Source organism: Patagioenas fasciata, chromosome 5 (assembly GCF_037038585.1).
Source record: "Patagioenas fasciata isolate bPatFas1 chromosome 5, bPatFas1.hap1, whole genome shotgun sequence".
Lineage (NCBI taxonomy): Eukaryota > Metazoa > Chordata > Aves > Columbiformes > Columbidae > Patagioenas > Patagioenas fasciata.
In genome coordinates this window covers 41,923,633-41,941,776 of record NC_092524.1, presented here as the reverse complement: position 1 = coordinate 41,941,776, position 18,144 = coordinate 41,923,633, and the positions used below count along the sequence as shown (strand labels likewise).

The 18,144-nt window shown below is 40.1% G+C and overlaps 1 protein-coding gene across 8 annotated transcripts in view; it reads left to right on the top strand.

The window, feature by feature from the left end:
* Positions 1–8,040: 8,040 nt before the first annotated feature.
* The window catches only part of HEATR5A (HEAT repeat containing 5A), a 66,797-nt gene continuing 56,693 nt past the window's right edge, over positions 8,041–18,144 (top strand). For 7 of the 8 annotated variants that reach the window (XM_065838789.2, XM_065838791.2, XM_065838788.2 and 4 more), the window contains exons 1-3: positions 8,041–8,202; positions 14,423–14,515; positions 17,511–17,592. The gene's annotated coding sequence lies outside the window, so the exon portion shown is untranslated. Of the gene's footprint in view, positions 8,203–8,883; positions 9,263–14,422; positions 14,516–17,510; positions 17,593–18,144 lie in introns of those variants that run through there. The other variant, XM_065838784.2, reaches the window with a different exon arrangement.

Sequence of the window (18,144 nt, the reverse complement as noted above, 5' to 3'; positions counted from 1 at the left end):
TATCTTTATTGGGAAAACAAACCAAACCAACCCCCCCCCACACACACACACATGCACAAACCAACCCTGAATGTGTAATCTGCAGGCTCAAACTATCTGAGTATCACATTTTTTAACAAATACAAAGCTCATAGTTTTTATAAGAGAGTAAAGAGATTTTTCAGATTTGTATGGTTAGTAATTATGAAATACCTAAGGATGCTGAATTCCTGGCAATGGCATTCTCACAGGTGAAAATAACTATTCACACAAATGGCCTGCAAATATTAGCTAGATCACAAATGACATCTTTATTCATTAATAATTAACAGTTATGATAGACATGAGTCATATTCTAAGTTCTTACTAGTGACATTTGAATAAGATTTTCCTGATGTGAATAACTAATACAAATTAATTATGATCTCGTGTTTGAAATAACTTTCTTTATTACTCTGTCTATTGGAGTCCAAATCCTAAAGAGTGCTGAGTAATACCACTTTTCACTGAGCTTATGGGAATTGCAGGTATTCAGTATATCTCAGGAACTGATCCTTTGAGGTATAATACAAAGTCTGCAGAATTTAATATTTTCTTTTTTTCCTGGCTCCAGAAAGATCTTTGGCAGCCTGACAATTTACAGTCTGTATTTCAGGAGCTCTGTAAGTTCTAAGAGGATTGAGCTTGAAAATGTTTAGTGAAAAACAGACCAAGCTCCACCTGGTACTGATCTCGCATATAAAACACATGTAGGCTTATGTATATTTCAGTGGTTCTTTGGACAAGACAAAATTCTGGTGTTTCTGTAAAAAGGCGTCATCTTTATCTATCCATTTCTCATGTATTTGTGTATCCATCTTGGGATACTCTATTTCTGCTGTCTTCTGCTCCAGTGATTGGCAGCTTGTTGAAAGCTGTGCCCTTCGTACTGCTTTATTTATATCTGCTATTGATCCACAATCCATTTACTGAAAGAAGGCATTTCTGAATAACATGATGGACCATACTGATGAAAAAATTGATTAAAATTGTTTTTTCAAAGCCAAATGCTCATTCCTTTCCGCCATGAATATTTGCTTTAAACAGATGACCTGACACTGCTTTAAATAGTTTCTATTCTATGACTAGACAGAATCTGAAATAATTATCCTGTTCTATACTTAGAGAATATCTATTGGAAGGTGCTTAATATTCCCCACTTCCTCGAAATAAACTATAAAATCTGGAGTCATCATTATGCTATTCTAGTGTGGCCTCCAACGCAACTGTCACACAGTAGCTGCTATATTGGGGTTTTGCGGCCTTTTTTGCAGCGTACACACCCAGCATGTCTAGGCCGAGCGTCCGTGGACTATGAACTGTGCTCATAAAACTATGAGTTGAGGTACAACAGCTTGTTTTCTAGCCAGCAGTATTCCTGCTTCCTTCCCATGTCCTTTGTGGAAATATTTACCTCTGCTGCCACATAAAGTATGTAACATACAAATAGTAATCTGGAATTCCAAGGTAATAAGCAGCATGTAGCCTAGTAATACTAGTAATAATGCTGCAACTGGATTGCTATTGCTAGTAACAGCCCGCAGGCTTTGTCCTGGGTTCACAAGACCTCAGGACAGGTGCTTATCACATGTGCTTTGTCTGAACTTTCCCTGATCTTCTTGGAGCTTTGGTTGTACTTGATTTAGCTGTAACAACAATTTTTCTGTTAACAGGGGACTATGTCTAATTTGCTTTACGTTTGCTTTGTCTGGTGTAACCAGAGTTTTGATATAGATATTAATAAGTAGCAGTTATTCTGTGTAGAATGATATATTTATGACTCTAATGCAATCTTTCAGTGTAGAGAAATGAAGGCCTGTTATAATAGAAGAGCAGCAACCTTGAGAAGTGAAAACACCAGCTGCAATGTAGGGGAGACGCGATGGAGAGCAAGAGATGGGGCACAGGCTGGCACTGGAGACCCCAGGGCTAGAAACAACTTGCCAGCAGTCAAAGACATGCAGACCTGTAGCTGGGCAAAAGTAGGTTGACGGGTAAAAAAGAGAAGAACAAGTACCTGAGATAAATAAAATGCGAAAGATATAGTTGCAGACCAGTGAAGTAAAAGCAAGTTGTAAAACTTTGTTAGAAAATACGTAAAAATAGCCCCACGTGAGAGCTAGTTCTGAAAAGAGGAAAAAAAATTAGAGAAGAAACCGTAAGTACCAACATCATACTCTTACTGGCACAGGACTCCAAATAGTGATGATCCACGATTCTGTCTTCACCAGATGAAAGCCGTCAGCCTTAGGAGCCACAGGGGTGTGAAGAGGTAAGCTTGACACCAGGAGAAGGGGTAGGTACTAGATAGTGCATGCATAACAATTTTACCTGTACTATTATTATTCAGACTTTCTATACAATTTCTTTATTTTTATTTCCTTTCTTTTTTTCTATGATAATTAGATCTGGACTATTAATAGTTCTTTGATTAGACTGCTAAGGTTGCAGTTATACTAATAAAAAATTTTGTATGATTTTACACATAGGGTGGGTTTCTTTTTGCCCGTAACAAGATTTTGCACATAACAGCTCCTGCAGACCATTGCCTCCCTCTGTTGAAATGGCATCCACTTGATGGGCTGCTGGATATTAGCCAGCCTTCATGGTGTTTTTCACCAGGTCCTTTAATGAAGATGTGATACTTGATCTCATTTACCACAAAAGCTGCACAAAAGTTTTGTTCTTCATTGTGACTCAATGCAACCACTGCTTTTTAGCCCCTCCTTAAGAACAAAGTCCATTCCATCAGTCTGAGGCATCTACTTGGATTTAAAAGTATGATCTGGTGAACCTCAATCCCACCTCTGATGTAAAAACAGCTTATTTGGAGAATGAATCTTTTAAGCTTCCATTATTTTCTGCTTTTAGTCTCTGATAGTCTTTGCTATATGGTCTCCTTCAAACACATCATGTCTCCTTTCTGAAGGTGGAGTGGCAGTATGCCAGAGGACTAGAGTGCTCTCCAGAAATCCGCAGGCACCACCTGAAGTCTGCCACCAAACCCCTACGTGACTGGCTTAACTTCTTCTTTGCCTCTCAGCTCTCATCTAATAAATGGGTGTTGAGGTTTTTTTCAGTGTGACCGTACATTGAGCAAAAAAATGACTACCACTATGTCTAGTGTATTGCACAGCACAGTGAGGCTGGACTCTGTGACATCCTCCAGCTGGTTTATATTAGAAACCAGCATCACAATTGCTGGATGAAAACAGAAATCAGAGCTGCCTCCTTAATATCTTGGGAAAACACCACCCAAAATTTGGGACTCTCCCTTAACAATGTAAAAAAATTGGTATCTCCTATTTGTTCTTATTTTCTCAAAGTTTCTTGAAAGCGACTCAAAATTTGGGAATCCCTACAAGACTCTGCTACCAGAAGTGCTGTGCAACTACAGTTGAAAAGTAAATGGTATGTGTGGACAAGAGAAATACACAGCAGTCAGAACAGCCTGAATATAACAGTACGAATCTATTGCACATTTTCTATTAAAACCAGTGATGTCCGCTAGTTCAATTACTGCCAGTGTGTGGCTTTGGGCAAAGCAATTTTCTGCTCCACTTTTTCCATCTGTGAGACAAAGAAAGAGTGAAAATGGAAGGAAGAGAGTTTTAAAACCACAGCTTTTTTCCTCTTCTACCAAAGGCAAGGAATCACCTCCATTCCTCTTCGTGCGTCAGAAGGCAGCGTGCTCTCACCTCTCTTCACCTTTCTTGGAGCTACAGGAGTTTTGCCTTTCCCTACTCCACTCCCTTAGCTTCTGCTTCACAAATCGGACTTGAGCTCATGTCCACAGGACACTCTACCTCAGTGAACAGTGTGGTATCACTACAAGCAACAGCCCATGCTATTTCTAAAATAGGAAGGACCCAGACAGCATGCAAAAGCAAATAAATGGTATTCCTGTTGCACTGTTCTAATTCATATACGTTTATGTATCTTGTTATGGTGAATCTAAGATTGCTTTCTGTTCACTTTAGTTGTATTTGTCTGTGTAAGTGACAATATATGCATTATTATGTCAGTATATATTAAAAATGTGCAAGGAGCTTAAGGCTATTTAGATGAGCTCCATTAGAAAAGAGATTGCTATGTAGGTTTTGGATTAACAGTGAGAGCAAAAGGTTCTTGTGAGGCCTTAATATTCAGTTGGCAATTCATATCTGGATCTCATTAATGTGCATCTAATTATTTTCGGAATACTTTATCTAGGATTCTTCAGGTATTTTGTTTTAAAATTTACAAAAAAATTCATTTTTACTGTTGAAGATTGATAATTTATTCATGTTGAACTGTTTGAGATGTATGTGTCATGATTCTGATAGTACTCGTTTCCCTTTCTTATTTCCAGCTTCCATTGGGTAGCAGTATCTGACATTAGCTAGGCCTGCATAATACTTTTATTTACATTTTGGAATTAAAAATAACAGCAGGATTGTGTAATTGCTTGGCAGGAATTCAGGTCCTGTATTTTATGATAGCACAAAAAGCAACTGTGTTGGGAATTAAAAAAAGTCTAGCAGTATTTAAGCATGAAATAAACCCACATACTATTTTTCATTTAGAAAAAAAACCAAGATTCTTAACTAAGGCCTTGCAAAACCTAGGACAGACCAAACTATTGGATTCTACAAACCTCGCTTGTACTCCAGGGACCTGAATGTTCCACTTGTGGGATTAGAAGCACTTTCCATACTTACTGTTTCAAGCGGGGTGCACTGGTGGACAGCCACGGGTGCCAAGGGCTGCCACAGCTCTGGAAATGAGCATGTTGTCATGTTTATAAGCAGATTAATAACCTTATTCAGATTAAAGCCAAATGTAGTTTGCCTGTTACTGATGGTGCAACTGTTCGCAGAATCTGGGCTTAGCAGTCTGACTCTCTACTTAAATGGGTATATTGACTGTGCAATATAATTGCAAAAATAAAATAAAAGTGTAATCTTATAATTAAGACATTCCTTCTTACTGATTTTAAAATATAATGTAATTTGGGTTTGCTTGCTATGTAATTATTTGGTGATGTTTCATCTACTTTAAATCAGGCCCCTAGTTGTGCGATTCTTACTCATGTGTAGACAGTCCCACTGAATTAAAAGGAACATTGTTTTCTCTTTCTGTAGAGTCATTGAGGGTTATAAAGCTGTAAGAAAGAAAATATTTAGCTCACGGGCATATGTGCCTGTATAGATATTCTTCTATGACTGGAATTTACATGGCAAAACTGATTCATGCTCTAAATCAGTCAACCCACTGCCAAAATAGACTAACTTATAAGAAGACTAATCAGTAGCTTCGTGTATTGCAATTATTTGCCAGTTGCTTATTTTATTAAGTAATTTGCTATTGAAGCTCAGTCAGGACTAATGGGGAAAGGCAAAATTGAATTAATACATGGTGAATACATTTCATTGTCCTATTTTTGTCTCTTTTAGAATATAAACTTGCATGACAATATTTTTTATATCAGACTGAAAAAGGAAAAGATAAATATGGTATACATTACTGCTGAAGTAGATGCTAATTTGAATCAGTGCATGGTTAACACTCTGTTGACCAATTTAGGGAAAAAATCATATTAAAGAACCAAAGTTAGCTATAAATCAAATAAATACAGATTCTTTACCCTCATGTAAGCACTCCTGGCACAGAGCAATCCTAAAGCTGATGTACTTGTCGATGGGAGGAGCATCCTACATCAGTATTCCTCATTATTCCAACTAATTCAAATGAGTCATGCATTAACACAGCATTATTTAGAGCTGATATCATGTATATTGGGGGCTGGGAAAGATCATTCTTGGGAAGAACTGAGCAAGAATGTATTTCTTACTGAGTGATGTTTTGTCTTGCCCTGTGCTCACATAAAACTCAGCATTACAAGATACTAATTTTGAGTGGGTCTCTGCCTGTTACCACAACCGAGTGAATAATCATAATAGTAGTTATACTAACAGCAATAATATTCTAAAAAATATTCTAGATTTTGTTTGTTCATTTGTTTCTGAGCTAAACAGGATAAATCCTTCAGAACTATTACCAGGTCCTTCTGTTACCTCAGGACTGTCAGAGCAGCCTTTATTTTTCTGAGTTCATTATGGAAACATCATAGCACCAACAGTCTTTGAATATAAATTGTTCATTTGACCTTTCTCACAAGCTGAATGGCAGATCGCTTTATGTTGAGCAGCAACAACTCATGTTCTGGTCACAATGAGGTTAGTTGAGCAAATGACTTTCCTGGGGTGTATGTTATTTTCTACACTGGGGGTTAACACCTTTACACCAGTAGGAGTCTGTAGAGTGGATTTCTGTGAAATACAGTATGGAAATAGTTTCCTGCTTCAGGTATGAGGCATTTATGAATTCTCTGTTACCACATCCATTGGCAGAACTTTTCTGTAAAAGGTCATTGCACCAATGCTTGTTTTTTTTTATCACAGGCAATTTAGTAAAAATGAAAACAGTGTCCATATATGGTAATGCAGCCTGGTGCTCTTGGCATCTATTGCAAAATGTGATCAGGCAGTTCTGTGTGCACTCTTTGAAATATTCCTCAGTGGTATCATCTACATGACTGAATACAGATGTTCACAGAGGATCACACTGTATGTAAACTTTACACGTTGAACCTATTTGAAGACAAATTTACAAGCTTATGTAAGAGCTAGACATGATTTTGCCTCCTACACTTACACATCCCAGGCATTATTCCCTTCACATGATGGTTTGGACCACTTCAAAGAAGATGGCCCCAGAGAACACAGTGTGTGGAGAGGAACCTTAGTTTTCCACTCTGAGGCTAAACTGATGACACACAGTGGGAATAAGACAGAAGATCATCTTTAGGATTTGTTGTCTAGTCAAAACCAGTCTTTAATTCCTAAAGAAGGTTATTTCTTCATCAACTTTGTAGCGGCAGCTGAGTAGCAGAATTAAAACAATCTAAATCCTGCGTACCTAACTTGTTGCCAGCAGAAACCGAGCCAGTGTCTGTGTTCCAGTTTGCTCTGCTAGGTGGTCAGCAGGATGCAAAAACAATCCAGGCACGGCTGGGCATCAGCTACCAAACTACAATAAGATTACTGTTTGTTTATTTTTAAACTAAAAATGGTTGAGAGACACATGTTTTCCCCTTATCAAGACAGAACTTAAACTCTGATGGCAGAATTCAGAAAAAGAACCCCACCCCAACAGAAATTTTCTCATGAATTCACTTACAAAAACTTTCAAGGGTGGAAGTAATTCCCAATGGCATAGCAAACTTTCAGTCGGAGCACCTATGCAGTAGAAGAAACCAGGGGAAAATCCTGGAGGAGCCCATGCCTGACTATTGGTAAAATACAGGATGACCTGCTGGCTTGGGATCCCATCTCGATTTGGGTTCAAAGCTTGCACTGGTGAAAAGCAAGTGTAACAACCTTTGCAAATGTTGGGCTTGACAAACGGTTAGGAATATAAACGGGGTGTGTATGTTACTGCGCTGGTGTAGTGCCAGGGCCCGCCTCCAGCAAGTGCAGATGAGTGCCTGTGGGGTGGACTGAAAATCAGAAGTCATGACAGACTCTCATCGGATCCAGGTACAAATCTCAACAGTGCCAACTGAGCTATCATATAAAAAAACAAAAAACAAACAAACAAAAACAAAAACAAAGAAACAAACCCCAGATATCTTAAAGGAAAAAAAAATCACTGAGAAGATTTTGTTGTTGTTGTTTTCGGTGGGAGAGCGCTGGCTCCTGGCTGTGCCGCCCTCACGCTGCAGCAGGAGCAGCGCGCAGCTCTCTCCCCGCCACGGCGCCCCTGTGGCTGCCGATTCCCGGCACCGCAACTCTGTCCCCTCCGCCCCCGCCGCGCCATTGCGGCTCCCGCCCGCCAGCGCCCCGGGGCCCCGCGCTCCCCCCGGGCCGCTCCCGCCCCGCTCCCGCCGCCGCGGGCGCTCGATGGCTCCGGGCCCGATTGCACAGCCCTAAGCAAGGGCGGGGCCCTCCGGCCTCCCCGCCCAACCCCGCCGGCGGGCGGCAGCGGCGGCGGCCCGGGCGCAGGTCTCCGCGCCCCCCCGCGCCGGAGGAGGGCGGACGGACGGAGCCGAGCGTCGCCGCCGCCTGCAGAGCGGCGCGGGAGCCTCGCGACGAACCGAGCCAAGCCAAGCCAAGCCAAACCGAGCTGAGCTGTGCCAGCCAGGTACCGCGGGCGGGACGGGACGGGACGGGACGGGACGGGTCGGGTCGGGTCGGGTGGGAGGTGCCGGTCCTGGCCCGGGCCCCAGCCGCCGGAGCAGACAGGGAGCGGGCTCCCGAAGGGGCAAGGAGAGGGGCGCAGGGAGCCTCGGCGGCCGGCTGGGCGAGGGCGCGGAGCCGCTGGGGAGGGAGGAGGACGGGGATGACCATGAACCAGTGGGGTGCCAGCCTCCTCGGCGGGCGGGACGGGATGCCCGGGCTCGGCACGCAGTGCAGGCGGACGGGAGGGCCGAGGGGAGCCGGGGGGCTCGCTGAGCGGCCGGGGCTGCCCGAGGCCTGCGCCTGAAAAATGCTGGATCACCCACGAAGCCGCCCGGGTGGCTGAAGCAGAGGAGCCGGCGCTAAAGCCGGTAGCCGGGCGGCTCCCGGGCTCCCTCAGCACCGCCCGTCCCGCCTCGTCCCGGCCCCCGGTGCTGCGGGGCAGGTCTCAGCCCCGGGACGGGAGAGGAGCGGAGCACGGTCTCGCCGGGGCAGGGGGAGGGAAGCCGGGCACACGCGTGGGGCCGTCTGAGTATCGCTGCCGGGATGTCACGAGGAGGGGCGGGAGAACAACCACCCCCGCCGGCTGGGGTGAGCGGGAGTGGGTGCGGGCGAGGGTGGGTGTTCCCCTGGTGCCCGTCCACACGGCTCCTGGGACTGCAGGGAAGGATTTGGTATTCGCTTACACGGAGAGTACATGTTTTTAGGGGTTGTTTTTATATTTTCTCAGAAATCTTTTTAATTAAGAATATTTTTAGGGAAGGGCGGCAGTATTTGGTAGCACAGTACATGCAGAAGTGTTATTGCAGGCTACTGCAGTTTGAATTCTTGGCTGTCCAGATAGGACAAGGAGCAACTCCACAGTGTATAACTGGTAAAAGACTTTGTACAGGGATGTGAAACCTGTGAAGTTGCGTTAGTGTTGACAGTTCGGAGTGAGGGAAAGAATAATAGATGTCCAAGTTTAATTAACGTAAAATTTATTGAGATACAGGTGGAAGGATGATAGGAGGAAGGAAGATAAGGTGAGTTCAGCTTTGTGCTTGTGTGAATGAAATTCTATATTTTTGAAAGTTTGGATTCATTGTTTGTAATGTTTCTTTAAGTTTCTCTTTTGATTTAGTAGGTTTTAATGTTTATAGTTGTGTCCATGAATTGTACTAAACTTTAGTTTAGTCTCATATGCCAGAAATATTCTCCTTGTCTTCAGAAATAGTCAGTATGTTTTTGTGTTTTGGCTACATGACATGTGACATTCTTAATTCATGTGTGAAATAACAATTGAGGCCCAGAAGATAGATTGCTTCTGGTCGTGTGCTGAAGGAAGTTTGGGTTTCTTTTCCTGTTCCTGATGGTTTGACACAATGAAAGGGGGGTGAGGGGAAAGAGGAAGCCAGTTTAATGTTACACTAAGTCTCTCAATATATTGAAAACTCCTGCTTGATTCCTGAACAGAGGATTGCTTTTATTGTCAGTAAAATACGTCAGTTACTGACTACTTCATAATGTTGATGAACTTCTGGTTTAAAATTCAGAACATCCTAATTAGGCAGGAAGTTAGAACACCTTTTCACAAAAGCATTTTTGGATTGTGGGATCTTTGTTCTATTCAGTTTTTACCTTTGCAGTTTTTACTGGTTTTTAAAGAAGCAGAACCTCAAAAATGACATTAATTATGTTTGCATCTACAACACAAAGCAAAAAATCAAGAAATCCCTATGCAGTTACATTTTTGAGCTGCCTTGGAGTTTTCACTGGAGAACAGCCATTTAAAACATCTAGCGAATCAACCATTGCAGTGAGGTGTGTCAGTGATTTATTTCTGGATAGTGGTCTCTGATCCGCCAAACAAGTCTCCTGCAGAGTGTACACCTGCGAGGGCTTCTGCTGCTGCAGAATTTCTGTGTTGGTATCAGTGCAGTTGAAGTCTATCATAGTACTATGATAGCTATAGTCATTTTCAGGAAAAATAAGTATACTTTTCTGGGATTTCAAGGAACATTCAGCAAAAATGTCTCTTGGTTTAATTTGATTCTAAGCTAGACTGTATTCCACATTTACCTTAATGGTACTAAAATCAACCTGCACTTTGGATTATCCATATGCATATATATCACCTACTGTGAGTCAATTTAACATTTTAACGAAGAACTTAATTTCGTGAAACTCCTGTCATTGTGATCAAAAAAGCCCTGTCACTATACTCAGTTTGATATATTTTTGTCTATGTTAGATAAACAATATCATTGACAACATTGTCAGGAATAAAGCGATGTTCAGAGATAAATTGAAATTATTGTTAGGATTTAGGTGGATTTTTATACTCATGTGGTTTTTATGTACTTGCTTTGCTATCACACCAGCTTACAAACCTGCAAAGAAATAAAACCAAAGCACTATGCGCATTTTTGTTCAGACTGAAGCTAGTTATTGTTTTTTTGAAGTTTAGTTAATCCATTTTTTTGGAAAAAAAAAATATCCTTTAAACTCACTTTATCAGAATCAGGCTTCCAGACATGATACTATTTTTCTAACCATTAGAAGTATTGTTTAATTATTTACATGCAGTTTTCCAGATTGCCTATAAATAAAATCATGTTCAGAGGTCCCTTTATAGAGCCAAGTTTATCTTTTGACTGAAACCTTCAGCAATGAACCTAACTCGTACTCAAGAGTTGTGGGTGCAAGGGGGGATGGAGTGTGCTGGTGGTGCCTGCTCTGAGACTCAGGAAACGGCTGGTTGGTATTTCTCAATAACTGAAAGTAGCTGTTTCTTGGTTTCTTGGAACAGTTCTTCTCATGTGGAGATTTAAAGTGATGATAAAAAACATGAAAGCAGAGTATATCTACTTTTTAACGTGATGAATGAGCATTTTCCAAAATCTGAGTTTTAAAAAATGTCCTGAATGCTTTGCGTTGCTTCAACAGCTATTGCATTTCCAGGCACATTTTTTTCAGGGTGTTTTTTCTTTAGTTATGTCAAGCTTTGTCCTCAAAACTTCACAGAAATAATTCAGCATTCCTAGAAGACATTGTCTTCTCATTTCTTTCACACTTCAGCAAATGTATATTGTGTTGTAGTTCTTATCAATGTCACCATTATGTATGAGGGTTGTGGGTGGTCACATTCTTTGTGCGAATATTTTTTAAAACCAGCAAGCCCAGAACAAGGATTCTGATAGATTTCACTTAGATCTTTGTTGCCTTTAAGCTTTGTTGCTTTTTCAGATACAGGGCAATTCTTCTGAAACTTGAAAATCAATAGCATTTGATGAACATTTTTCCAGGAAAGCCAGTCATTTGGAACTATCCCTGTGGGACTGAACAAGTACTTTGTGTGAGCATCATTGTTCACAAAACATCAAAATACAGCCCTTTTGTTTTTCAACACAGATGAAAGTAGCTGAGAAACTAACAGGAATTCTGTTTGGGCTGCCTGATATTTGTTCTGTAGCACAGTGTGAAATGTGGTGTGAATATGGCAAGACCTACATGGAAGGTGCAATATATGAAGATGCACTTGGATCGCATCTTTAACAAGTACCTGTGCAAATGCTGCCAAATTTTCAATGATAGAATAGATGCATAGTTTTCCTGGGGCACATTGCTTAGTCTGGAACACTTTTAAGCAAAGAGCCTGAAAGAAAGGGTTCTTGTTTCAACATCTATGATTTCAGAATCATGTTTCTAAGCTGGATAATTGCATGCAAAAATATAATGTAAGTGGAAGTTGTCCCAATCTGAAATCTTCTGCAGTAATTAGAGGAAATGGATGGTTGTGTAATAATCTGTTATTTTTTATTGCTCATAGTCAAACATTCTTCATTGCTTTTTGCTCTTTGGGATAAACATGTGATACTAGTGTGTACGTGTTTTTATTTAAGAAGAAAGGTAGCTCTATTTGTGAGTGGAATTGAATCCCTTCATAACAGAGTATGCACTAAAACAGACAGGTACTCAACTGTCAGATTTACTATCTGGTGTGGTTTTCATGTGCTAGGACACTTAAAATCTGATATTAAGAGTTACAGTTCTGCTTGATTTAAAAGTCTTAAAATCCTGGACCACCTTCTCCGTGGCCTGATGCTCTTTTTCTGTGTGCACGGAGTTGTGGTCTTGTGATGAGTTTCTCTCATGGCCTGTTCTTGCAAACCTCTGTCAAACATCACAGTCAGTCCCACCATCTCTGTGCTTGGCTTGAAATTTCCTGACTGCTGACCAGTATAACATAACACTGCAAAATACCTGGATCCTTATGGCATATTAATTTTGGATGAAAAGAAATCAAGTCTAGTTGATGTCAAGGAGTAATTCAGTCCAAACTGATGCGACCGATCACTGATAAACTGAAGCATGTCTGTGTATGCATTGAAAGACTGGGCTCTGGTTTCATAACCTTTTCGTAGTCTTCCTTATCGAGAGTTTAATCAATTCAACATACCAATGCTAAAGACACAAGCAGACTTCAGGGAGTTAACTTTTTCTTCATTTCTCTTTTTTTTTTTTTTTCTTCTCCTTCCCTTGGTGTCTTGGTGCTGCAATAGCCCAAATTTCCTTGTATGTTTTATTTGAAACTACATGCAAGAAAGCAGTGAAAGGACACATGAAATTGTCAGTTGTTTTCTTTTGTTTTTTTCAAGCTGGGATTTTAGTTCTTGGCACCAAAATAATCAGAATTTATTTCTTATTAAATTATTAAGAGTCTGTCATTGTAGTTTATGGAAATCATATTATTTCTGTGTGCTAGAAAGTCTAGCTAAGTTACAGCTGAAAATAACTCAATACTTCCTTCCCTGAGCAACTGGATCTTGCCTTTGAAGTTGCTGGGAGTTTGATCTTGCACTTTTTACCTTCTCCAGACCTCCCTGCCTCCTTATGTTTGCCTACTACCATAAATGATACATGGTAACTGTTGGACTTTGGTTTATGTTTCATTCATTAATAGCTGAATTTGGCTGGTGCTTTAAGGTGTTATTTTGGCCCAGCTTGCAAAAAGAGCATCGTACTCTGTTTCTCGTGTCAGAAATAAACCCAGGGGAGCTGGGCAGGAGTTTTGTTTATGTTTGGAAGATACTCTAAACAAGTACATGCAAGGGCTTAACACAGGCCTGTGCATTGACTGGCTTGGCCTGCGGTCTGCTCAACCGCACGGGTAGCGATCATCCCATTAAACTTTTAAAACAGTGCTGCAGGAGTAACATTGATCTCGACTGTTAATGACAAGAACTAAACATGCCAGGCTGGAAGGCTTTCTCTTAAATGTATTGGTTCACTTGTTAGATAGATAGTAATAAATCTTGTTTTCTGAGGAAAAAAATTAGGATTTTGAAGTCAGTTAAAATACCACTGTGATGCAGTGAAGGTCAACTTGAAGCTAGTCAATGTGCTTCAGCTCTGTTTTTCAGCAGTATGATGGTTATGGCAATGATTGTGTAGTCAGTTCAATGGCAGCTGTTATGAAAACACTGGTAGTTATTACTGGTCGTTTTTAAATCTCACTCATTACTGTTACTCATTTTTACTGTTACTCATTTTTACTATTGCTCATTACTGGCAATGAGTGACAGTGGTCATTTCTTAGAAGAATAAAGTCCTTTTTACTTCTCTGATAGACTAGTGTTTGATACAAAATCCACCCCACAGGTTTATTATCTTTATGTTTTGTAACAGATTTAATACAGAATCATTTTAATACTTGTGAGATTAGAAAAACATTAATAATTATTTTTAGTAGAAGTTATAGGACACTTTCTTTTCTTCCCTGCATAGTAGATGTAAAGGAGCTAGATCCTCAGCTAGATTGTATACTAGATCCTCATCTCATTATCATGCTCAGACATCTTGGGTTGGTCTGATTTCTGTTTGAGCAGCACTTGTTCCTTGCAAAGAGAGATAAACTGCTGGAGCCGTTCTTAAAAGAAAGTACATACGTAAGTACATACTTGATCTGTGCAGTAGCTTCCATTACTTGTGTTGATCTTTCTTGAAATGATGAGTCATAATTTAAAGACTTGATTTTTTTAGTGGGAGATCAGTTAGGAGCCTGCTTTATTGCAGATTACTTTTATGTTTTCTTTAAGACACAAAATATGCTATGAGGTAGAAGGAAGGGGAAAAGTAAAATTCTTGAAGTTACTGCTACTGCTCATAGTTTTCCATTTGTTATGTATTAATTTTTGTCATAGGCTTTCATATGAAAGAAATACAAGTCTATGGACCGTTTCCCTCAGCTTTTAAAGCCTGAGGAGATTGGCTGTCTCAGAACAAACTTGATACAGGTAAGAGATCTGTTTTGAATTTCATCCTTTTTTTTTTTGGCTCTGCTATACCTTTGTCATGGGTGATCTGTTGGTTCTCATATTTTAAAGCCAGTTGCTAAAGGCAGCTATTCAGATCTGTCCAGATCAGTCTTACCCTGGCTCAGTCACCTTTTCTTTTTTTCCCTTGGGAAAAAAAAAAAAAAAAAAAAAGAAAAGGTGACTAAAAGTCCCTTTTTTCTGTTTGTGGTTTATCAGGACTTTTGAAACTCAATTGCTGTCGTCTTTTAATGCTTGGTTCAACCTGTATTCCTTTCACTTTACAGGGCAGCATTCCATCCAGTGCTTGTTCTAAGAGCTTTTCTGAGCTCTTTTCTAATCGGTCTTGGACAATTCTGCTTGCCAAATTGGCAGTCGGCAGATGAAGAATTTTTCATCAGTAATAAGTGGGAACAACTTCTGTCTTGTCCAATAAATCTTTGTGACAGTTTTGTAGCATAGGATAAATGTAAAATAAATGCCTCATAAAAAAAAAAGGGGGGATTTTTTTTTTTTTTTCCTGCTCCTGTAGCACTGATGGGAAAGTAAATCTTGTAATTTCTTCAGTTATCTAAAGACAAAACAAGAAGGATGGTATGGCGTGCTAGCTAGGAAATTCAGATTTTTATCAGCCATGTATGCCTTTTCATTTTTATTGATGGCATAGTATGTGTTTCATTCAATGAAATTTCATATTTATTTTTCAAATCCTAACATCAGGGGAAAGGGACTTTGAAATAATTCAACATTTTTAAATATGGGTGTCATGTAGATTTGGATGCATCTTTGCATGCTTAGCTTGTAGTTGCATTTACTGGTGTGTGAGGATGTTCAAGACCCGGTAATACCCGCAACAACTGGCATCACGTTTGGTCTCTGACCTTGCTTGCCTGGCCCACCCCGTGGCTTTGCCGTGCCTCTCATTGGAGCAGACAGGGCTGTACCCTTGTCTGGTCTGTATGTGTTTAGGTTAGGTTTGGTGTTTCCTTCTGCACTTAGAAATTGCCCAGTAACATCTTGGCACACGTAGCAAGGACATATTTAATATTAATCAAACCCAGCTCATCCTCACATTCTGTCCTCGTGCTGCTTTGCAGAGCCTGGCAAGCACCGTGCCTTTTGTACTGCTCTCCAGTATGGCTGCAAAACCAACATGTTGCAGTAAAAACTTGATTCCTTACATTCGTATTTTTCTTCTCACAAGGTTGTATGCCTGTGCCCTTTTTTATTATTATTGAAGCTTCATAAGTTTCTCTGGTGTGCAGGTTTACAGCTCATTAAAGGGAGTCTCAGTAGGTGTTTGGGATAAGTTTTTTCGATAGGATGTAGAGTGTACTGTTTCATATGTAGCTTTATGGAGCCAGGGTTTGTTTGTTGGCCAGCACTGCAAAGATCAGGTCTGTGATTTTATTTTTTTTTTTTTTCCCCTGAGTGTTTATATCTTAGTTTCTACAAAACTAAATCTTGCATAATGAACAATCAGCCTCTGTAATTCAGAACTGATAGTCTTCCCTCAGAGAAATGCTTCTGTTCCTAGCCATCTTAATTAGCAGGTGTTCGTTATAAAGATCAACAACTACACCACAATGTTTTTATTTTTTAATTAGACTACAAAAATCCTAAAAAAACCAAACAAACATTTCCAGCTGATTTTTTGCAAATATATGCTTGTTTAATAGAAGTATCACATATAAAGAAACATGTTATGATAATAACTTCAGTGGAACAACATAAACTTTTACCTTTAACTGACATTAACAGAAGAAGGTATGTCAGCTGTGTGAGTTCTGGGCAGGATAGTGACAACACGTAGACGTGCCCAGGTTGCAAGGGGCCCTAGCAGCTGTTTTGGTCCAACCTTTTGCTCAAAGAAGGATTTAACTGTGAGTTCAGACCAGGTTGCGTAGAGTTTTGTCCAGCATGGTCTTAGAAACCCCTGAGGGTGTTCTGCAGCCTCTCAGCATCTGTCCCAGTGGCCACCAATCTTTATGCTGCTTTTCTCTGTTCAGCTGGAACCTTCCCCATTTCCAATTATCATACTTCTGGTATTGTTCCCTTCCGTACACTTCAGTAAAGGAGCTGTCTTTGTCTTCCTGGTTCTCTTTCCTTGTCAGGGCTGCTCTTAGGTTCCCCTGGGCCTTCTCTTTGCCGGTCTGAACGCTGGTTCCCCAGTCTGAACGCTGGTTCCCCAGTCTGACAGCAGTTTAGATTACTTTGAAATCTACATGTGCTTTTAATCTGCTCCCAACTTCATAGTTTTAGAGGCTGATTGAAAACTGATTGCTTTTAAAGTAGCATGCAACCTGTATTTCATATCGTACCAGACAAAGTTCAAGTTGAATCAAGTTTAAGAGGAAAGTTTTTGCCCATTGATTCTAATATTAAAATTATATCTGAGAGCTGGGAGAATGGACTGATAATCCTCATGTCTTTTTGTATCAGTAGGATTGTACATGAATGTTTCAGAACAGTTGAGTCACCTTTGCCAGCTCTGCTGGTTGTTGATTTAGACATGAATGCTGTTGTATTCTTATGACTTAAGGATAAGGAGATGGTCATTCGTGATAGCATTCCAGATTAATGTAATAAATATTTTTCCACCTATGCTTTTTAGATATATCAAGTCAGGTACAGGCACTGAAATCTTCATCCTAGAAAATAATTATGGTATTATGCTGTCTGAGCTTAATTTTTTTGTTTCTTTTAGAATTAATCTGAAATAAGACACAAATAAGAAAGGTGGTTTCGGTAGTTAAATGAATCAAATTGCATGGTGAATATAATGAGTCGGCCCAATTCAAATGCAATATATAAACAGCCAATAATATTTGTGGAACTTAGTTCCTTTTGGTGACCTATTAGCTTATAAAAATTGTCAGTATGGCAGACTTTGGAATTCTTGGCTTTTTATGTAGAATAGACACTTCTATTTCATGGACTTTTAAAAAGTTGATTTTTGTGTTAACTGTTTTCCTAGAAAATCAAGCTCTTGACATCCTTTGTCCAAGAACCTGGAGCAGCAGAGAGAGTTTTTACAATGAAGAGAAATTATCTGCTGGGTAAGTTAAGTGGCAATGAACTGTGATCTTCTCAGCTGGGGAAAACAGCGATGAATTGTAATCCTCAGCTCTGTACATATGTGGAATCAGTTGCTGTGGTAGTAGGTGATTTAGATATGCTAGCCATTGGGACAGGCCTTAGGTGAGGTACAAAGGAGGGTTTCTGACCTGTTCGTGTAATTTCCATGCTGAGTAGTGATGAAATTCTACTCAAATATCGAATGACACATGTAATCCTACTTTTTTGTATGTTTCAGAAAATGGGAGGATAGAGTTGAGTTTTGTGGGTGTTCTAGGAGTGAGGTAACTGGTGAATTGTGAACATTTGTTGTACCTATGCAGGTTAAATACACGTAGGTATAGTTAGGTATGTATATTTATCCCCAGTTGCCATTTTACAGTGTGGTCCCTTGTCAACCTGTCTGGGATTTCAGGTACATTTGAAGTGACCATTCATTATAATGAATTAGATGTGGCTGATTTCCTCTGTGAGTAAATTATACATAAAATCGTATAGAAAGTAGTAAAGATAACCTTCTGCTGTGCAGTTGA